This window comes from Nannobrachium achirus, assembly GCF_963921795.1.
Source record: "Nannobrachium achirus genome assembly, chromosome: 10".
Classification (NCBI taxonomy): domain Eukaryota; kingdom Metazoa; phylum Chordata; class Actinopteri; order Myctophiformes; family Myctophidae; genus Nannobrachium; species Nannobrachium achirus.
This window is the reverse complement of record NC_137819.1, coordinates 11,671,838-11,691,879: the sequence shown is the minus strand read 5'-3', so window position 1 is coordinate 11,691,879 and position 20,042 is coordinate 11,671,838. Positions and strand designations below refer to the sequence as shown.

The window sequence follows — 20,042 nt, the reverse complement described above, 5'->3', positions numbered from 1 at the left end:
AAACTGTATATTTGATTATGTAATTGTCACAGTATCAATATTGTTTCTTGTATATAAACCTTTATACTGAACCACTTGAACCCCATACACTTTATTGACTGGGGTTCCCCAGGGTTCTGTAATTGGTCCCCTGCTTTTCCCCCACCTCTACACCAGATCTCTAGGGTGAAAATAGCAGATCTACAATGCCAGATTTATACTTACTGTAGCTCTGTGCCAAAACAAATGTTGATCTACAAGCTCACAGCATGTCTGTGACGTGTTGTGAACTTGTAGATCGGCTATTTTCAGAGAGAGCAACACCCGAGTGCAACCAAACATAAAATGACTTGTCTTTTAGTTCTACTGGATCTCTTCTCCACTTGTCCCTCCCTGACATTTTAGTCTAGTTTTTATTTGTTGATGAAATGTTCAATATATTTTGTCAGAATTTTGTCAATCACCCTGGATTCAAACATCTACTAAATGTGTTGTTAATGAACTCGAATCAATCATTGTTTATTCATTGATTTATTATCAGATCATTATTTCCTCACTCATTCCATTATTGTGCTTTCATTGAATATTAATGTGATGCTGTTCTCATTGTTCACATGTTATTGTATGATCATGTGTAGAAGTAATAATTGTTTAATAAATTGATCGTTGACAGTCTGTCGTTGTTCCTGCGTATTGATATGCATAGTGTTGTCATGACAACACTATGCATATCATGCATATCATATCATTGGTCATGTATAATAACTAGGTTGGAAACAAAGGTCTCGTGTTCATGATTCACTGCAATCCTGGATGGCTTGGTTCGAGGCTTAACATAATTGTTATAAATATTTTTGTAAATGTCTATGGGGAAAATGAAAGGGAGATTTTAAGTGGCACCAGTAAACCACTTCCGCTGTGATGCTCTATATGTACATGGTACGTAACGTACCATTAGTAGGCTACTGTATCTACTATCTGTACTGGGAAGAACACAGTAGCCTGGGTCATAGCAGGTCACAGGTCACTCGATACAAAGCTTACTACCAACTGTAAAGTGGTCAAACTGTTAACTTATTCACTAGGCAAATTAGACCCAAAAAATAATAACGTTTGACTTAAAGGCCTTTGCAGAGAGGGTCTGACAATATTGTCAGAATTTGTCACAAATTGGGACCCGGTGTGCATGGTGTCATAGAGAAACCTTGTGTTCACTAATGAGTACCTGAGACGAAAAAGTCCATATTTTAAAATGTTGAATATAGATATTGTTTTGATTTACCAGACTGTAAACCACAAACTAGAAGTTTTTAATCTGTTACATTCTTAACACATCTACTGCCTCTTAATCTGAAGGTTGCTTGGTGCCTCGGCGCCACGTCGTTTCCTCCGTCGGCCGCCGCTATTATTTTGAAGGGCCGGAAGGGGGTTGTTTTTGTTTTTTTGGATTATCACTTGACTGCAACGATTACGTCATCTAGTCACATGACAGTGTGCGACAAGAAGATGAAGATGGCTGCGCCCTGCCTTTTGCCTTGTTTACATTTAGATCTGCTGCAAAATGTCTCAAAATGGCTATTTTGTTTAAATGAAGTTTCTTTATGGGCCTCTCCATTGACTTAACATTGAGGAGCTTCACTTCGCGTGCACGCCCAACGTGCGTTGTAAACAAATCGCCGACATTACCGATGCGAGCGGGACCGGAGCGACATTAAGTAAGTAATAATATCTTTACTGTATATACAGTAAGATTCACAGTCCTCACCGTCAACGGCGCCATGGTATTAACCCTTTCAATGACGGTGAGGACTGTCAACGGCGGCGAAAAAGTTAATGCACTCCCATCTCATTTTGTTGAATTAGATATTTTTTTTTACTTAACTCATATATATTAGGAATTATATAAAGACATAATACTTATGGAAAGTGGAAAAACAGTATATCTCTAACAGTTTGTGGAACAACCGTATAATATTGATATTATGATCTCACTCTCTAATTGACCAACAATCAGATAGGGGGAAAAGGGTGACATCACAATATCAAGGTATTTTGATGTCTGATTGTCTGACATGCTTACATCAGTTGATGAGTACCTCGGACAAGTACTTCAATGGGAAAACCCTTAGAGAAAAGATTACACCAGATGATGATGAGTAAAAAACGCCAAGAAGTGTGTTGCCCTGCGGGGAAACCACACTAATCAATAAGTAGTGAAAATAGATCTGTGTTGTGAGCTTGTAGATCTGCTATTTTCACTAGTTTGGGTCCCGGGCAAACGTCTAATCTCTCTTTCGGGTCTCGACCTGAAAAGTTTGGCTGATACCGATACGTGGCTGATATATTAGGTAATTTAAGGAGCCTGTTTCTACTACTGCAACGTAAGGCGGGACTACGGCTGCTATGACGCAATCGCCGTTGTGGTCCGCATCAATAAGCAAACAGCCGTCGGTGACGGGGTCCCACCCCTTTTACTGAATGATTTGGTTCCCATGGCGACGCGTCTACGCAGGAGACGCTGTAGACGCTACGTGGAAAGGAGCTTCTGGCGTTGTAGAGGCAGCTGCGACGGTGGCAGGTTGATCTATCGAGTGCTGATCATTTCCGGTTACTGTTGTCATATGCAATAGCCATCCAAAGCTTAAATAGCCTATTATATATATGGGTACATCCCTTGTTGTTTTGGGGTGTCTTCTCCTGCAGGGTGCTCTTGGAGACGATGTGGAGGCCCTCCTCCTTCAGCCTCTTCAGAGCTGGTCCATAAATGTCCTTCGTCATGGGGACCACCAGACCCTTGGTGGCGATCTCCCCGTGGAGCACCATGCGCGCAGCAATGGCCGCTGGGTACCCCACGGTCTTGGCCATGGCAGAGAACCCGTGGGGGTCTCCGTAGACCACCAGGCTGATGTGTTTGGTCTCCAGCTCGCCGGTCGGGTGACGGAGGCCCACGTCGTTCCGCATTACGACCATGTCTCTCTCGCCGGTGTCAAAAGAGAGCCTGGCTTCCAGGTGTCTGGCCAGAGCCGCGAGGACGCTCTCTGCGCGCGGCACCGCGTCATCTCCCAACATCCCAAACCATCTCAGGGCGTCCATCTTGAAGTCGTCCCTTCCCACGCGTTCGTACACGGCTTCCTCAAAGGCCCGGGCGGAGCTGGCCGTGGACAGGCCCAGCTGCCCGCACAGCAGGTCTTTCCAGGTGACGGGGGCTGAGGTGCGTCCCAGCGCAGGGCTGGGGTCTGTGTTGATCAGGCCCAGTTGGATGAACCCACATGAACACATCTTGAGTATACCTGACAACGGCCTTAGAGGATTAAACATATTTTTACCACTCTGTTAATCAATTATTTTGGGAGCATTAAGGCGGTCTTATAGTAAACAACAGCATCTCTGAGGAGACGGTTAAATAACCACTCCAAGCTTACGCTACACTTTTCAATTCTTTTTTTTATTTTTATTGTTTTATTTATTTTATTGAGAGTAAACTTTGCACTGACACTTTCATTTACAGCATTGAGCACACATCAAACACTGCCACCTTTTCTTATGGACTGATTGGGAATGTATCAAGTATAATCTGAGAAAGTGCAATTAACATTTCTGAACTTTTAATGGTCATTGGTGTATGGATTGTTGCAGTATATATACTGTTTCTACCACTTTTTCTAGTCACATGTTCAAATACTGGATTCTGATTGGCTAAATTCCGGAGGTTATTGCAGAACAACCGCCGCAGTTGTGTGAGGACGAGATCAATGCGCCTCAGTGTACATCCGGGGACTTCAGGAGGTAGTCGGAACACCTTTCCCCCAACCAACATATGACGGTCGTAGCGGTCCTATGTTTACTAACGTGCGTACGACGTCGCCGATTTATTTGGATCCAATGCAATCCGCCAACTTTAAAGCCCCTTTTCTCTGAACCTATGCCTTTCTGGAAGCGAACAGCCTCTATTTACGGCCGGAACGGTACTTCTAACTGACGTTAGCTTAGCTGTAAGCTAGACGCATGGATTAGTATGGAGTTGGCGCCATCTGTTGGTGAGTAGAAGATGTTGTTGGTGGAACTATCTGCTCGCGGAAGTTTTATAGGCAATAATGATTGTAACTTAAGATCCTTGCAAGTTACAACTATGTGTTTTCTTTCATGTATAAGGGAAAAAGTGGTAGAAAAGCTATTTACCACTCGGGGTCGGACATTATGCTCTGATAATGTCCTGTGTGAGGGTGTTATCGGACTCGGCTTCGCCTCGTCCGATCACCCCCTCACACAGGACATTATCAGAGCATAATGTCCTCTCACTCGGGGTAAATTGCTTACATATACACTGTATATAAAAAAGAAAGGTTTGAGTACAAAATGACAGCAGAGCCCCGAACGGGTACACATTATTGCGTATCATTATTTTATGCTTTAACTGTTGAAAAATAGCAGATGCTCACAGCGCGGCACCGAGTGCCGTGCTGCGAGCTTGTAGATCTGCTATTTTTGAAAAATCGTGAAAATTTGAATTTTTACCCGATTCTATAAGTGTCTTTTGAATCCTAAGGTTTTTTGAAAAACCCTATGTTACTATGTCAGCAATCTGGCCAGCCATCGTCAAAGAAAAGGTCCTTTTCACTTAACTGGAGCTCAGTTAGTCTGTTCTTGAGAGACTATTATGTCAGTGGCTCTCAAACCTTTTCATGTGAAGGACCCCTGTAAAAAAAAATCGTATCTCAAAATATCTAGTTCCAAGGACCACCCAGAAGCAAAATTTGAGTTACAAACGTTCGCTCTAAAAATACATATATTCAAAGATTTTCACGACTTTATCAAAAATAGCAGATCTACAAGCTCGCAGCGCGGCACTCGGTGCCGCGCTGTGAGCTTGTATATCTGCTATTTTTCAACAGTTAAAGCAGTCAATAATTCTAGGCCTAAATGGGTTAAAGCAATAACAGACACACTCAGAGTCCTCTACAACTTCTCAGACAGTATCCAACAGCGCTCAAACAAATGAACATGGGTGTGCAAAAAACAAAGACACCACTCAGACATCAGTGATTCAGTTGTGCCACCACAGATTACACCAACCAAATGATTCCACGTGATAAATAAAATCCAATACTCCAGCACTAGAGATGCATTCTCTTTTATCTTGGCATCGTCTTGCTGACCGGGTGTAAAACATAATAAAAATAAAATAAAAGTTCTTCTCAGACATCAGGAACAGCACCTTGCAGTTTGGTTTGGTGGAAATCACTCCATCTGCTCTCTAAGGGTTGGAGTTTGTTCCAACTACCTGAAATATTATTAATAAATAAGCCACACCCAGAACAAGATTACAATCTCACGGTGTATGGTACATGTACAGCTGTTTGTGTTTGAACACCTGTATTATGTATATGAGCTGTTTGAACTTGACATAAAAAAAATAAAAAAAATAATTGGCGGGTCTTGATGGCGTCGTAATGGCTGTTTTCACACTTGGTTGCATCTGCTATTTTCAGAGAGCAACATGCGAGCGCAACCAAACATACAATGACTTGTCTTCTAGTTCTACTGGATCTCCTCTCCACTAGTCTCTCCCTAACATTTTAGTCTGGAAATCGTCAATATGTTTAGCCTCGAGTGACCATAGCTTATTTTTTATTTCGTTTTCGTCAGTGGAAAAAGGTAGTGGACAAACATCTTTGGTCTTAGTTTTACCAGAACAAAGTGTGTCCATCATCAGTTCAATAAGGAGACCATCTTTTAGTAAGGAACGTTTCTCTGTTTCAAGGTACGGTCAGCTCTGTCATGTTGTTCCTCTTCCATTGACCTTATTCACACCGCGGCCATCTTGGATCACATGACCACATGGGGTGGCAGCCTGCATTACAAACCATTGTAAACAATGGAGCGATGGTCCCGAAATATGAGTTCTGTTCAACCAATTTCTTTTGACCAAATCGACAAACATCAACATCCCCAAAATGATTAAATAGAAGGGTACATCTACAATATCCATGGTAGTTAGGTTGCAATGTTACTCTGTACAAAGACTTGCTACAGTATCTGTGCAGACTAGTGCTTGCTCTGCCATCATATTAACTTACTGTATCGTGATTTTTGCATATTAATCAGGAACGCCCTTTCCGACATGTCTCCTTTCAGACGTGTCTCCTTTCCGACACTAACCCTAACTCTAACCCTAACCCTAAACATAACCCCTATGGAAGTGTCGCCACTCCGACAATAAGAAGTCAATGTCGGAGTGGCAACATGTCGTAATGGAGACATGTCCCCGCCACCTTATGTGGTCATGTGATCCAAGATGCTGTGAACATGGTTGTGTTTAACAGGGATAGGACTGTGGAATAGTTACTGCGTGTTTAACAGGGACAGCATAGGAGTGTTTAGAACAGTTGCTGAATGATTAACAGGGACATGAGACATGATGTGTGATGTCAGTGGTGTCAGTGGAAAAGTTACTGAATCCATTTCACTTTCTCTGACTCGTGCAAATTCAACCCAAATGAAGAGGAAAAAAAGGAAAAGTGAACCGTTTCGATGGCATATCAAACTATAATATTGTGCTGCCGATTTGACCTAACTACAGAGGAGGCTCCAACACAAGGAGATGGCAACAGTCAGTCACACCCAAGTGGGCGAGTTGTGTCCAGCTAATGATCATTCATCGTTAATTGGACCTCCATAAAACTTGGTACAAAAACATGTAACACAATCAATAATAAATATACTCAGCAATGATTGAAACAATAATAATAAAAAAAGGCACACAGACCTAAAAATGTGTGATATCATCATCATCAACCATCACTGAAAACCCAACTCATCGTCATCCATCGTTCAATGAACAACACACTCCATCAGTAGTGGAATAGATATGATTAAAATAAAATATAAAATATAATAAAGAAAGTCCATTTAAATAAGTGTTAGTGTGGAAACATAATTGGCACAACAAAAGCCAGCCTGAATCAAGTCATTATTATCTAGAGCAGGGGTCAGCAACCTTTTTGAAATGAAATGCCATGTTTTTATTTTCTATCTAGATCATACATGGGCAACTGGCGGCCCGGGGGCCACATGCGGCCCCCCAACTTCACTTAATGCGGCCTGCAGGAATACTGATATATTATCGGTTTCAGCTGTTATAATTCCAAACCAAACGTGCTAACATGACCAGCTTTAATTATTTTAGTCTACTGTATATTAGTATCTTGATGACTAGTAGCCTACTACTAGACTTTTTTTTTATGTCCAATGCATTTGTATTTTAGTTCATAAAGTAAGAAGTAACATATGCATTTGAAATGAAATGTAAAAAAATACTGTTCAGGATTTTAGTGTGTGTGAAAATATAGTGGCCCTCTCCATCATCAAAGTTGCCCACCCCTGTTCTAGATAGTCAGTGTGCCATGTCAACATAAAATGTAATGACACCCCATCAAACATTCTGACATATTTTGATTGTCAGGACATTGTTATAACGATCACTAGACTCAAGAGGAAGAACCCACCTACGTATATCCCAGACTCCTCCCCCAGCCAAAGTTCAGCATTTTAATGAATGTAGAATTATGTGCAGGATGTAATTTTAGGTGGCTTCATTTAATTGAACACGTTTAAATCAACATTTGATTTTAAAATATAGATCCTCTCACACACTTCTGCCAGTGTGCCAGTCAGTGATCAACCTCCCCTGTGCTAAGGTTGCCAACCCCTGGTGTAGAGTGTTCATTCAATGGTAAACATTGACCCGTCATTATGGTCCAAATCACTGTTTAAGAATGAAATGAATACTAAGGATTTTAATGTGTGTAACCATGTGACCTTCGACCTTCTACTCACCGAGTGCCGCGCTGCGAGCTTGTAGATCTGCTATTTTTGAAAAGTCTTGATTTTTATTTTGCAAATCTTTGAATATATCTCAAATATTTGCTTCTGGGGGGTCCCTGGATCAACATATTTTGAGATGAGGGGTCCGTGGCCAAATGCATGTAATTTTGGGGGTCCTTGACATGAAAAAGTTTGAGCACCACTGATTTGGAAGAAGGATTTAGAAAATATTCAAAAATATTCTTGCACAAATGTTTTTTCCAAGAATAGCAGATCTACAAGCTCGCAGCAGGGGTTGTGCTCTACTTGTCTCTTTGTGGCAGCTTGGGATGTGGGTGAGATGGGATGTTGTGTCTAAAGGCAGCTCTCCACCAAACAGACTGCTGCAGATCACTACAGACTGACTGGCAGTCCAATGAAGTCGGGAGATCAGATGGTTGGAAAGTGCGGAAAAAATAATTTGCTGAACGCACCTAAGACCGACACCGACAAGACGGCTACTGTTATAGCTTGATGTCTTTTTCAACAACTAGCCCGCTGCTATCCGACGGCTCTTAAGCCGGCCGAATGTGCTCGGTCGGTTTTCGACGCTTCCCTACGACTTGCGAAGCCGACGCGGCAGTGCACCCACTGCCCGTTCAACGGCAGAATTTTGGCAACCGACGCTCTCTGCCACGTACCGCCACCGGTGCGGTGCAGAGCTACCTTTAGACACTCCTATACACTGGACGTAACACTCCTTTTACACTTCACAGCTTCCCCCAACTGTATTGTAAGGGGATATCTTATAAAGTCCTGGAATAAATTCCTTACCAAAAACCTTCTTCGCCAATGTGTTTGTAAAGGTCTCTAGTAACACATCTCACAAAGACTGAAATTCTGTTTCCCTAGGAGAATCCTTGACTGCTGCTGAAAGTTGGGCTCCCATTAACTTAACTATACAGGATAAAACACAACAAAATAAATATGCTTTAAGTAGCATGTGAGGGGTCAAAACTAGGGTTTTTTCATGATTCTGAATCCATTGCAAGCATTTGTTTTGCAAGAAAAACATTCCTCTGCCAAAAAAACGGCCCGACAAAACTATGGTTTAGGGATGAAACTAGTGAAACTAGGGATTTATAGGAGGTTTTTGGTGAGGAATTTATTCCAGGATATGACACTATTTCTGAAGATATCCCCTTACTATGTAGGCTGTCTCACCGCGCGTCAAACACCCATGACACACAGGGAGCCGCCGTGATTGTAACACAAACACCCTCAACCTCCAGGGCGTGGGCATATTTCGGCCACTTCAGAAGCCTTTTATTACCACGTCACCACGACCGCGTCGGCGTGGTGGAGAAGCGTCCGGGTCAGTTTGTGGACCATGACCCCCTCGTGGTCAAAAGGTGGCAAAGAGGCGCGTTCCGGAAATCTGGGACGCGATCGGCACCAACGTGTTGAATACTCAAAACCACAGGAGGCCAGTGAATAAATATAAAAAAAACACTAAGTACAAATCAATCAATATCAAATGAAAGGTGATAAATATAAGGTGTGATAGCAGTAGTGTTCTAACGATGCACTCTCAGTTTTGACAACTCTTATGTTTTTGTTTTTAGTTTGTTGTTGTTTTTTAATTCTTGTCAAAGCACTTATTTTTTTTTCTTCTTTTCAATATGCCGCTCATGACATCATCTTTAATGGACGAAGCGCCTCGCGGACGCGAGGCGACCCTTTACGTACACTATGATACAAATAACCACAGTTCTCTCTCTCTCTCCCACCTCCCAGTCTTTCCACCAATATTTCCTTCTCCTTCGTTCCGCTCCGCTCCATCCCCGCTCTCTCTCTCTCTCTCTCTCTCTCAGTCTCTCTCTCTCTCTCTCTCTCTCTCTCTCTCTCTCTCTCTCTCTCCATCCCGTAGACTCGGCCAGTAGTTCTCAACCTTTTCAGGCCTCGAGCCCCAAAAGAAACATATTTTAACTGGGGACCCCCCCACTCTACGAGCACTAAGAGTTGAGGCACAACATTTTGTATAACACAGCAGATCTACATGCTCATGTAGATCTGCTATTTTCACAATTTCTTCCTCTAATATTTGACAATTTGGCCAATGTTTAATTTGTCTTTTTAGAGGTATTAAAAAGTCCTTAAATTGTCACTTTAGAAATGGGCAGATTCCTTCTATACACCTAAACTTTATGTTGGTTTGTTTACTGTTGAGAGAGAAAACAATGTTGCACATTAAGTTAATCATCTGGGGACCCCCGACCCACAGGTTGAGAACCACTGGATTTTGGGCGATCACACCAAATGTACTTGCTCCACCCACTCCTCCTGCTCCAGCCACTCCTCCTCCTCTGGTGATTGGTCCTCGTCCGGCTGAGGGTGGTGCTGCTGGTGGTGGTGTGTGAGGTGTGTCTCGTCGCCCCGTGCATCGTCCCTTGCGTCGTCCCGTGCGTCGGCGTCGTCTCCCTGGCCGTGTGCGAGCGAGGAGGAGAGCGCGGAGGCGGTGTGAGTCCAGTCGGCTGCATCCAGCGCCAGCTCCACCGCGGCCCCCGCCTCCGCGCAGCACTCCTCGTCCCCCTCCTCGTGAACCTCGTGCCCGGGCGCCAGCGGAGCCTCCGGGGCGGGCTGGGCGGGGTCAGCGTCGCCCTCCGGGGCGGCGGAGGAGTCGCAGCCCTGGTCCCCCTGGTCCCAGTACTCGTCGGGGGACTCCCGGTGGTGGTTGCTCTGGGGGATGAGGGCCAGGCTCTGGGGGCTGTTCTGGTGGGACGAGGGGGGGATGAGGGCCAGGCTCTGGGGAATGTTCTGGTGGGACGAGGGGGGGATGAGGGCCAGGCTCTGGGGGCTGTTCTGGTGGGACGAGGGGGGGATGAGGGCCAGGCTCTGGGGGCTGTTCTGGTGGGACGAGGGGGGGATGAAGGCCAGGCTCTGCGGGCTGTTCTGGTGGGACGAGGGGGGGATGAGGGCCAGGCTCTGGGGGCTGTTCTGATGGGACGAGGGGGGGATGAGGGCCAGGCTCTGGGGGCTGTTCTGGTGGGACGAGGGGGGGATGAGGGCCAGGCTCTGGGGAATGTTGTGGTGGGACGAGGGGGGGATGAGAGCCAGGCTCTGGGGGCTGTTCTGGTGGGACGAGGGGGGGATGAGGGCCAGGCTCTGGGGGCTGTTCTGGTGGGACGAGGGGGGGATGAAGGCCAGGCTCTGCGGGCTGTTCTGGTGGGACGAGGGGGGGATGAGGGCCAGGCTCTGGGGGCTGTTCTGGTGGGACGAGGGGGGGATGAGGGCCAGGCTCTGGGGGCTGTTCTGGTGGGACGAGGGGGGGATGAGAGCCAGGCTCTGGGGGCTGTTCTGATGGGACGAGGGGGGGATGAGAGCCAGGCTCTGGGGGCTGTTCTGGTGGGACGAGGGGGGGATGAGGGCCAGGCTCTGGGGGCTGTTCTGGGCCGTGATGTTCTGGCTGAACCAGGCCATGATGTTGTCCAGCAGCTGTGCCGAGGCCTCGGGGTCCAGAGGCTCCAGGCTCTGGGGGTCGCTGGGCGTGAAGGCGCCGCCCGGCGGGATGACCGGAGACAGCGGCACCTCCTCCTCCTCCTCCTCCTCGTCCCCCTCCAGCTCCCGCTCCCGGGACGGGAGGCACAGCTGGGTGGGAGGGGGGCGAGGTGGGGTGAGGTGGAGCGGGGAGGCCCCGGGGGCGCGAGGAGGAGCTGGAGGAGGCGTGTGTCGCGGGGCGTACGAGCCGGAGCCGCCGGCTCCCTCTTCTTCCAGCTTGGCGGCGGCGCCAGAGCAGCCGTCGGGTTCGCGGGCGGTCGCCGCCGGGCGACCCACGGATTCTCGCGGATTCTCCAGCCTAGGATTTGGGTGGATTTCGGGGGCGCTTGCGAGCGTGTAAGCGTCGCCGCCGACGTCGGCACGTTCCGCTTTGGCGGAGTGAGCGTCGGCGTGGCAGTGGCCGTGACTCCGCTCGGGGCCGTCGTAGCCGGGGTCCGAGCTCCGGCCGGCGGCGGCCGCGTGGACGGGATCCGGGCCGTAGCCCGGCTCCGCGTCGCAGGGAACGCCGTGGTCGTAGGCGCGGTGTGGGCCACCGTCCTCCGCGTCTCGCTGCCCGCCGAAGGCACGCGAGTACAGGTGGTACGGCGCGCCGATGTTGGCGTCCAAGTGGTAAGGGGGGGTGATGTTGGCATCGAGGTGGTACGGCGCGGGCATGTTGGCGTCGAGCTGGTACGGGGTGGTGATGTCGCCCGGCCTCATCAGGCTGTCGCCCAGCTTCAGCAGCTCGGCGGTGAGGCAGGGGGGAGGCGGGGGAGGCAGGGGGAGACGGTGGCAGGGGACGGGGGGAGGAGGGGGAGGCACGGGGGGCTGCGGGGAGGAGTCTGTCCTGGCCGGGGGGCGGGGGGGCTCCAGGAAGGAGGAGGAGGAGGGTCGCCTGGCCCCCGACGCGGCGGGGGAGCGCGAGGAGGGGTCGCCCAGGTCCGCCGCTCTCTCTGTCTCCGGCCTTCCGTCCGTGGCTCTGTCTCTATAGACAGATAGAATACTTTATTGACAGATATTAAATACATTGCAACAATGTCGTCAATTCCTGAAATCGCCTAAGTGGACGAAGCTTGATTCCATTGTGGCCCACTTTGGACATAAAACAAATACACAATATGCAATGCAAACAACCAATGAACATAAAGAGAGATTTGATCCATAGTATAGTATACATAAACGTATACTATACTATACCCCTACTATACTGTATATTATATACTAATATACATATTGGACAAGAGGTACCCAAGTAGAAAGATCAGTGCAAATTATGCCATCCGGGGTAAGGATATAACTTAGACCAGTTAGTATTAAGGTATTAACCTTGTTCTCAAATCTTGCAAGGGAATCTAGACATTTCAGGGCTGGAGGGAAGAGGGCATTCCACAGAAAAGTGGCTGCGTGATAAAATGCCTGTTTGGGGAGCCCTCCTAAACCGGAATAAACTCGGCTCCTTATTTCAGAGTGAATCAATGGGCCCTAGTACTGTAGGTCATACAGCATAAGCTTCCCCTGGTTGCGTACCTGTCTGCGTCCGCCTGGCGGTCCCGGCGGGACTCCTGCAGACACAGCTGGATGGCCAGCAGGATGTTGGGGTCGTCTTCATCCAGGGAGGACAGCGCCGCTCGCCGCCGGCCCTCGCTCCTCTCAGGGCCGTCTGCAATCACACAGCAATAACACAAAACACAATGTAAGAGATAGGGTTAGTGTCGGAATGGAGACATGTCGGAATGGAGAGATGCACTCATCACAACCACGTCATTTCCCTCTTAAGTTGATGGTCCAATTAATAAAATATAATTTAGCAACTTTAACGACGACAAAGTGTTTTTTTTATGTGTGGGACACATCTGGAGAACAGCTGACATACAAGCTCACGTCGCGTCGCAGATGCAACTGTTGTGAGCTTGTAGATCACACTCGGCTGGGACTTTGGAAACTTGTGGATATATAATAGTGCAGACACAAGAAGAGTGGGCACTAAGCTAAGGACGAGTGGGTAGTCTGGGCACCTCAATGTAAAACTGAATATTTTGTCCAAAATGTTAAAACAATAAAATACAGTACACATTGATTCTGATTATTTACAACAGCTTCAAAATAAACATACCAGAGCCATGTGCTCTATCTCTGCCTAGCTCCAACACACACGACACAGCGAGTGTCTCTCCTCTCCTCTACTCGTCGGCAGACTCAGAGAGGATCATTAACGTCTATTCAGGGCCGCCACAAGACCTTTTGGTGCCTGACTCGCAACTGGCTGTTGTGTGGCTGTTTGATTCTTACTTGCAATGTATCAGATCAGATCAGTCTATGACCGTTTGATCTCCACTGGGTGAGTGTCTGTCTGTGAGTGAGTGCAGACTCAGAGTGCGTCGCAACTGTGCTGCGGCCCCGCTCCCAGATCAATGGATCGGCTTGGCTCTTCTTTTTTCTTTTCTCTCTCATTTTTTGGTGCCTTTTGGCAACGTGATGCCTGACACTCACTGTGTCATGCGCGTCATAGTAGCGGCGGCGCTGCGTCTATTGAAATAATGTACTTCAGAAAGAGTTCACTAACGCAGCAGCGCTCACCAGCGCTCCGTTCCCGTTTGTGTCTCTAGACTAGAAGCTAATGCTGTTAGCCACACCAACAGCTAATGGCTGCAGCTCAGCCACTCAGAGGGAATGAGTGGATGTTTTACTGTCAGATGTTATTATTTATTTATTGGGTCTGGTGCCAGCAAAAAGCAGCTTACCTTTGCGACGTTATAGAAAAAGAACTATTCATTTTATTTGTATTTTTTTCTTATTACATATATGTACTTTGGCCATACTGGCAGCAGAGGGCAGCCTCATGCAATAATTAATGTGAATTGGCCGCGATCACGGAAATCTTCGCGGAAATCGAAGCCCTCCGTGGAGATCAGAGCCTCCCGCGGATATCATAGCAGTCCGCAGAATAGGACAAGACGAGGTGCAGAATATTACATTTTACATGTAGTTTTCTAGCCCGGCCGCTAGATGTCGCGGTGATATAGACGGACAAGACTCACAGCCTAGCCGGTCCTCATGCCGGATACGGAAACGGAAATGGCTTTGTTTGCCGTGGCATGTATTCATGTGCTGTGTCTCGTGTGTGGTGACGATACCAGAGCGGATGGTGCTGATTTTTAATGGACTAGGAACTAGGCACATCATCTGACTGTTTATATTGGCTCACAAGCCTCACATGGTGAGAAAGACGCACTCACGCACATGGAGTAATGGAGCGATTTCTCCGACCTCCGGCTACGAGGCCGGGTCCAAGCCCTCAGAGTGAGCAGGGATATATTATGCTGAAAGAGCTAAATCATACACAGAATTACAGGAGGAGAATAAAGTTCTTGATTACCGCCGCAACTCAACGATCAAAGACCACTTGGCTGCTTTCATCAGAAGAAAAAACAAGCAACGCCCGCAAACACCGTCTTAAAAAGACAAAAAGCCATCACAACCACAATCGCCAGCAAAACCGTGGCTGCAGAGGAACGAGAGAAGGTATGCTATCGTTTTAGTAATGTATTCTTGACTTGTGCTCCAGTGGTTTTCAACCGGTGGTCCTTGAGAGTTGGTAACCAAATGAACGCTATATTTAACTCTGAGAGGGTAAAATGAAACCCATAAGCGTCCATTTGGTTTAATTACGGGTCCATTTGTTTTCATTTTACGCTCTTGAGTTAAATTGTTGTTAAACATCTGCATTCATTAATTTACAATAGCCTAAGTCTACACAATTAGAGAATGTATAAGAGTTGTTTTATCAACGTGTTGCCTGTTTATCTCTTCTATCTATGGCACCAACATCAAATCAATACAGCATAGAATTGTGAACAAAATGTTATCCAAACAATAACAAAATATTCTATGTTTTGGGTCTGAGTGAGAGTCTAAATGTCATTAAATAATGAATAAATATTGGACCTTGATATGAAAAAAGTATGAATTAGTCAAGGTAGATAAATAAAATCATTTTAGTTTAGCTCCATTGTATAATCATTTAATTGTACTATTTGAAAAAAATATCTATCAAAATGTGTACAATCAATGTATTGTGTTTTGTATTCTGTTTTGGTAGGCTTGTACATCAACAAACACAACACTGTCCAGGTCTGACAGTCCCTCGATGAGAAGTTTCTTGCAAAACAGAGCAGTGAATGGGGGAGGGCGCCATCCCTGGCCATACACAACTGCAAGAGAGGTAAGAGAGGTTCCCTTTCTTGATGTACAGTACCTTGCTCTTTACTGTACTCTGTTCTTGTTTTTATTTATTTTTTCTCTGTAACTTTGTAAATAACCTTACACTGCTGCAACTGAATTTCCCCCTTGGGATAATAAAGGTATCTCTCTCTCTCTCTCTCTCTCTCTCTCTCTCTCTCTCTCTCTCTCTCTCTCTCTCTCTCTCTCTCTGATTCAGAAGGATGCTGCATGCTCAACATAATGGTGTCTCCGCTCATCAAGGATGAATCTGGTGAAATCTGCAGCTACCTGGTTGACACTGTTTTCTTAGACAAATGCAATCATTCAACAGTGGCAAATGCGGCAGTCAATGCTGTAAATGACTTTGGAGTGAAACAAGAGGATGTGATTTCTGTCTGCCCTCAAATTCCTGTTTCCCAATTCCATCCACGTGACATGCCTGGCACATATAAATAAATCTTCCCAAGAGGGACAAAGAGAATATTGATGTTGATTATTTGATAACCACAATGTTTCACAGTGTTTTGGTATTGCAATTCATTTCATAAGTTCATTTCTACTTCATTATTACATAAAAAATTATGTTTGCTTCATAACTGGTAATTTTACGTAGATTTTTAATGCCCGCGGAATATTAACTTTCAAGCCGCGGAATCAAGAATTGCTCTCCGCAGAATCAGGATTGTTCACCGCGGAATCAGAACTTTTTCTCCGCGGATTCCTGGGGGGACTAATCAATAAGGTAATAGAACGAACGGCCGTATTGGCTATGAGCGGCGTTCAGAATTGGGGCGAACGGGAACGTCCGTAGCAGTAAAAGAGTTAAAGAGCGCTGATATTTGTTGACTCGGTGTGCCGTTTTTGTCACACACAGAAATTATTGACAGTCGCACGGGTGCTCCCAAATATATTTATAGGTCGCACAGATTACATTTCAGGCGCATTTGCGACCAAAATGGTCGCAATTTCGAGCCCTGTCCCTGAACTTCACTTGAAAACTGCTAGCCACTTACAAGGCATCGACCTACGGAAACAATAAAAGCGAGCGTTTGCGACCGGGCACAGCTGATTTCTTTGTTTCATGAGACCCGTTCCATAGTGCTCATTATCGTCACGGGTAGATAGCTATTTCAACCAATCAGATTGCTTCGTCTGAACTACCCATTGTATAACATGCTATAATTCCATGTATTTCACGGCTGCTCGGGTACTGCACCTGTGCTGTCGGCTCTCCTGCTGGTCTCTGGAGTGTTGCTGTTGCTGCGGACGCTGTGAAGACGACGCTGCCGGTGTCTGCGGCGGTACTGGAAGTCAGCGTATTCCTAGAACATACAGGAAGTCAGCGTATTCCTAGCATAAAACATACAGAAAGTCAACGCAAGCATAACAACAACATAGCGTTAGCCACCAGTGAACATAACATGAAAACAAGACCTCAGTCTCTTCTCCATAATGTGGGTGTTTTTGCCTCTTAAGCGGCGCATGCTGCAGTGCAGGGTCAGCTTAGCAAAGCTAGCAAGAGACGTCCGTAGCACGGCACGCACACAGCCAGGGCTGCACTGATATATACAATATATATAATATACTGGGGCGGGATAGCTCAGGGGTAGAGAAACCGTCATTAGAGAACGAGGGTTAATGTCGAAGAGTCCTTGAGCAAGACTGAACCCCTAGTTGCTCCCGGTGAGCAGGTTGGTGCCTTGCATGGTTTCCTCCGCCATCAGTGTATGAATGTGTGAATGTGATGCACAATCTATGTAAAGCACCTTGGATAAAGGCGCTAAATGCACCATTTACCATGTTATACTGTACACATTGGTTTATCAAGTGACATTTTGCACTGTTGTATTTCTCATACTGTAATAACTGCATCCCCAGACCTGCGATTCTAAGTGTTTCTACAGTAATGTTATTCTGCTGGCCAAACACTTTTGATGCATTTCATGTGTGTGTGTGTGTGTGTGTGTGTGTGTGTGTGTGTGTGTGTGTGTGTGTGTGTGTGTGTGTGTGTGTATGTGTGTTACCTGTGTGTGTCTGTCTCTCTGCTCTCCGTCCCCCAGTACTGAGTGTCGTGCCAGCATCTTAACACACATAAGCAGAGCCTAATTAATTAAACCTTAATAATGTTTTATTCAATGACCCTTCATCGCACCAGTGTTGATTTTGAAATTTAGATTTAGTTTTAGTCATAGTCTTTTGATAAAAATTTCAGTCAACTAAATATCATGATTTTAGTAGAACTACAGTTGATTTTGTCGACAACAATGTATTTTGCCAGTCCTTGATGGCTGTGAAATGCCTGATTTTACACTTGGTTGCATGCTGAAAATAGCAGATCTACAAGCTCACTTGCAGATCTGCTATTTTCAGAGTGAAACACCCGAGCGCAACCAAACATAAAATGACTTGTCTTTTAGTTCTACTGGATCTCTTCTCCACCAGTCCCTCCCTGACATTTTAGTCTAGTTTTTATTTGTTGAAGAAATTGTCAATATATTTAGTCTTAGTCTTACTATTCCATTCAATCGATTATAAGAAAATAATGGATTAATCGAGCAGCATAAATGGACCGTGAACTCCTATGAATAGGAGTGTCATTTCAACCGTGAATTGTGGTTGCATGGAAAACATAACTTGTTGTTGATATAAGTATAATACATAATAAGAATAATAAATAACATTGAGTTTAGTCTGAATATATCTGGTTGAACCACATGCAGTTTGCAGGGACAGGGGGTGACGCACGTCACTCATGCACGACACCTGCTGGACGTTTAGGGAACAGCGTAGGCCAGCTTAGCATGGGAGGGGAGTCTGTAGCTGTTAGTGTGTGTGTGTACGTGCGCGCGTGCATGTGTGCGCGTGCGTGCGTGCACACGTCTTACCTCAGGAGAGGCGAAGCCCAGGTACTCCCAATCCCATGATCCTCCAGGGAAACTACAGACAAACATAAACCACAATATGTTCTTACAGAGCTACACACAGACAGATGTGGTTCAGCTGATATATTTGACCGTTATCACGGTCCTCCTTCGGCTGTCGCCTGAACCCGACCATCTCCGGTACTAAACATATATGATGTGAGTTTCAGTGGGAAGGAATACCACGTCTCAAACTGATTTTCTGCAATTGATTGAGTAGTTCATTCTAAACACTAAAGCTATTATGACACATGGTTGCCTTTACTGTGATAAATACAGCTGCTGTGCAGCTGAAAATCATCCAGTCAAGCATTCAGCCAAAATAGCAGATGTACAAGCTCACAAAAATGTTGTGACGACACAAGGCGTTGTGATCTTATAGATCGACTGACATCTGGGCACTATAGGGACATGTGGTCACTTGAACAACTGTACAAGTGGGCACCTACGTAAATTAGGATTGCCCACATGCTCTTAGTGCCCAGATGTCCCACCATTTCCTGTAATTGAGTTGGGAACATATACCTTTTTTTGGTTTAAACAATCAAGACAAGCAGCGATCAAGAAATTATTACAGTACTATTCCTAAAACCAGTAAGACTCCCTAATCGGGAGATAAGCGACCGCTGGTCGCTTATCTCCACAAATAGGCCAAAAGTTTGTTTTACCAATTATCAAGACATACGGGCAGTTGACAGTTTGCCATGGTTACTCATTGAAGTTGAATCTCCATATATGGAGATAACCTACGCATCACACTAAGTCTGACCTCACCAGCCCATATTTGGGCATGAGCAACTTATGTCTCCATATATGGAGATATGATGACATCACACAGTCCTCAGCCGATGATGTGGCGTGATGTCATACAATACACAAACGAGCCCTACAGTATAAAGGGGCAATTCTTGCCAGGAAAGAAGCATTTCTTCGACTCAGACCTTATCGCCAGGGTTGGCTTATAGCAGCTGTCGGTAGGACCATATATGGATTCTCTTAGTGTGGATCTCCTAACAGGGCATCATCTGGGATACAATCCCTTTTATGCCCTAAAATAAAGCCATTTAACACCTATTGCACATTAATGAATGTTTTTTTTAATGATAGGAAAAATATCTTTTACTTTTGTTAATTTTCATCTTCATCGATGGTGGTCAGCCACAAACTCACAACAACTGGACAATAATAAGTGATACCAGTTCTGTTCAGAATTTGTTGTCTCACATGTTTCCATAAAATATTAGAAAACGCTAAATAGTGGGCTCGATACAAGCCTGGCTCAATAAGCAGGGTCGATAAGGTGCTTTTAAGGTGTCAATACAAATTAACAAGCTCCTTCCCTGTGTGTGTGTGTGTGTGTGTGTGTGTGTGTGTGTGTGTGTGTGTGTGTGTGTGTGTGTGTGTGTGTGTGTGTGTGTGTGTGTGTGTGTGTGTGTGTAGTTTGTTTTGTGTGCGTACTTCCTGCGGGGGGCCTCAGGGGAGTCGTTGGGGGCCACACCGCGGGTATATATGTAGTGTGTGTGTGTGGTGCAGGGGCATAGTTCCGCCGATTTAAAATGAGCCCAATAAGGAACTAAAACT

General features: G+C 45.8%; 1 pseudogene across 1 annotated transcript in view; it reads right to left on the bottom strand.

Annotated features, from left to right (window-relative positions):
- Window positions 1-10,092: 10,092 nt before the first annotated feature.
- LOC308292813 (ankyrin repeat and IBR domain-containing protein 1-like) overlaps window positions 10,093-20,042 on the bottom strand; it is a 55,164-nt pseudogene continuing 45,214 nt past the window's right edge. The window contains exons 14-19 of the transcript in view: window positions 18,426-18,477; window positions 17,565-17,621; window positions 16,757-16,862; window positions 12,847-12,979; window positions 11,167-12,304; window positions 10,093-10,542 (exon numbers count right to left, since the gene is read on the bottom strand). The product of the transcript in view is annotated as an ankyrin repeat and IBR domain-containing protein 1-like (transcript). The remainder of the gene's footprint in view (window positions 10,543-11,166; window positions 12,305-12,846; window positions 12,980-16,756; window positions 16,863-17,564; window positions 17,622-18,425; window positions 18,478-20,042) is intronic.